Source organism: Sapajus apella, unplaced genomic scaffold (genome assembly GCF_009761245.1).
Source record: "Sapajus apella isolate SASKATOON/1434 unplaced genomic scaffold, GSC_monkey_1.0 scaffold93, whole genome shotgun sequence".
NCBI lineage: Eukaryota > Metazoa > Chordata > Mammalia > Primates > Cebidae > Sapajus > Sapajus apella.
The window spans coordinates 2354747-2358203 of record NW_022437033.1 but is presented as its reverse complement, the minus strand read 5'-3'; positions in this window follow the sequence as shown (position 1 = coordinate 2358203).

The following is a 3457-nucleotide window of genomic DNA, read 5'->3' as shown; positions in this document are numbered from 1 at the left end:
ACTAATTGTTTAAGATGTTGAAGTTATCATAATATATCCATTTTGTAGTTCTGGCAGCAAGTGAACTTTCTCTCATTATGAAAGTAGAAAAGCTACAGGGGCAACTGGGACAGTTCCAGAAATCAGTGTATAGAATTATCTTATATGTACCTTCAAGGGGATCCTTAAAAGCTGTGTTTCTCAACCTTGTTTTATTATTAGCCCCCAAGGGGAAATTGAATTAAATTCAAGTTCTACAATGAGAACATATGGGCACAGAGAGAGAAACCTCACACACTAGGTCCTGTTAGGTGTTTGGGGGACAAGGGGAGGGATAACATTAGGAGAAATATCTAATGTAGATGACAGGTTGATGAGTGCAGCAAACCACCATGTCACATGTATACCTATACCCATGTAACAAACCTGCAGGTTCTGCACACGTATCCCAGAACTTAAAGTATAATGTAAAAAAAGGAAATTAAAAGTTAAAATAACAAAATGCCACTAAGCGCTGACTAGAATCAGTAAAAAGAATGAATGTTGGTGGGGATATGGAGCAACCAGATCTCTCATGCATTGTTGGTAAGAGTGTGAAATGGTAGAACCACTTTGAAAAATAGTTTGGCAGTCTCTTAAAACATTAAACATATCTCCAGCTAAAAAATTAAAATAAAAATTCAAGTTCTATATAAACCAATAAAATAAATTCATTAATTAATTTAATAATTGAATTAAATTAAGTTAAATTTAAATGTTTCTTACTAAGATAAACTAAATTGTAAGGAATAAAATTTTGTGAAGTAGAGCTTTGGAAGGCCCAAAGCATTGTAATATCTAAGATTTTTTCCCTGCCCCCTAAAATCAACTTGTACCCACTGGGGGACATATTGCCCCCATTCAAAATGTGAATATTTAAAAGAAAATGAGTCCCCAACAACTAACAAAAAGAGAAGTACCTTAATTGTGAGCCACTCTTTTTTTAAGCATCAGGCAATTATGGATTCTACTTACTTTCATATAGTCAGAACAATTTTGAGATAACCCCCAAGATTCTTTCTCCTGTTAACATACTTTCTTCCAGTTAGTTAATCAGACACTAATATAAGTGCTGATGTAAATTTAATTTACAGATATAATGTAAGTCCTAAATCACTTGATTTAAGATAGAAGACTGCAAGACAGGCCTGATCTAAGGTCAAGTGTTCTTTAGGGCTCTTCCTGGTGAGAGAGATTTGAAGTGTGAGAGCCTCTTGAATAGATCTCATAGCAAGGTCTTGAGAATGTCTCAGGAGCTAAGGGTGGTCTTCAATCTACTGCCAGCAAAACACACACACACACCCCTCAATTAAAACCACATTGGAAATTAATTCTATCAACAACCTGAGCTTGGAAACAGATATTTCCCCAAAAAAACTTGCAGAGGACACACATGGCTAACATTAGATTTTAGTCTTGTGAGGTCATGCACAGAGAACTCAGCTAAAATATTCTGAACTCATAACCCATGGAAATAGTGACATAATAAATGGGTGTTTATTTTTTATCTCTAAGTTTGTGGTAATTTGTTACACAGAAATTCAAAACTAATATATTCCATAATCATGAATCCTCATTATACTGCACATTATTCCCCCCATTCTTTTGGGGGAACAAAAATTAAATACTGGAGTGTACAAAGGCACTCTTCTTTAACAAACTCTACTTAGGCCCCTCTAAGCCCTCTAGGATTAGACCTTGGCATCCATCCTTGTTTGGCGTACATCACTCAGTTGTAGCAATTTTGCTAAATCAGTTTAGTGAGAATACTCCACCCTCAATATCTGATCACTTTCAATGTCTTATCAAATATATCCTCATCCCCCACAATTCCCTACGTGATATCTGATCACCTTGGCCTGCCTTTACCAAAAATTCTGTTAGATCTCTTTAGCCAGAACCTCCCCCACCAGCTCCTGATGTTTCTTCTTAGGAAATTTTTTATTCACTAATTCTCACCCTGCTTTTTGGCTATAAATCTCCACTTGTCCAATGCTATATTTGGAATATGGGCCAGTCCTATATTGAAGTCTCTTTCCCTCTATTGTATTAGTTCCCAAATACGTCTATGTTTTACCACTTTTCTGGGCAGCTTTCGTTTCTCTTTGGCAATTGGGTAAAGGAAGTGATGACAGAGTCTCCTTTTTTCCAACGTATGCTAAAAATCAGAACAGTTGCGACAGGAATAAGGCTTTTGTTCTTTATGAAATGCAGCATGGTGAAGTATATTCAAGCTACTTATAAGATTCAGTAGTGTTTCTTTCATAATTATAATTTAATGATTCCTTCTCTTTCCAAAATAGTACATTTGGTGTAGATAACTTAGAAAATATAAATAAGAAAAATGAGAAAATAAAAATTACAATTCTATCATACAGAGATAATCGCATTTTAATATCTATATGTATCTATCTATCTATACACACTTCCCCATTATAGCCATATGATATATCCATACTTATATTTATAATAAAAATTGAGACATTCATGTACTTTTTAATAAATATGGAATACTTATAACAGTCAGTGCTGTAGGAATGAATGCAGCCCTTAATGTCTTTTCCTTTAGGAAGTTATATTTTAGTAGTCAAACAGGAGAGAATATAAAAAGATAAAAAAATATTTGCTAAGTCTGATGGTGATAAGTGCTTTTTAGAAAAAATGGAACAGAGTAAAGGGAATAGATAGTAATGGAGGCTGCTATATTACTTCACATAGTCAAGGAAGATTTCTTCAGTTAGGTAATATTTGAGGAAAAAACTGAAAAAAAAAGTATGGCATAAACCAAGTGGACTTATGAGGGTAGATAATTTCAGACGGGGGAATAGCAAGCTCAAAGGGTCTGAAATGCAAATGAAACTGACATTTTTGAGGAACAGCAAGGAGGTAAGTGAAGTTGGAGCACTGGATGTAAGGAAAGATAGCTGGGAAAGGAGATCAAAAAGGTAGCTGGGGAAACAAATCAATGGGGCCCTAGAGGTTTATTATTGATTTTGGATTTCGTTTTAAATATGTTTGGAAGTCATTGAAATGTTTCATGCCAAATGTTAACACAATCAGATTTTTTGTTCAAAGAATTACTGCAACTGCTATTTGGAAAATATACTGCAGAAAGTCAAAAACAGAATCAAGCCAACTGAGAGTGGCAAGAATGGTGTGAGATGAGATCAGAGAGGTGGTAGAAGGCCAGATCAGGAAGAAACTATGGAAAGGACTTTGGGTTTTATTCTGAGTGAGACTGAGAATAAGCTGTTTGAAGCTGAAAAGAAACAAAGAGATTAATGAGAAAGTTTCTTCCACTAGTCCTTGGTTACTTGGACCAAGTTAAAAGCTGTGTTGAGAAACAGTCAGATTATGGAAGACAAAGTCAAGATTTTCTCATAGTTTTAATGTGGGACATAAGAGAAAGAGGGAAGAAAAGACTGGTCTTAAGATTTTT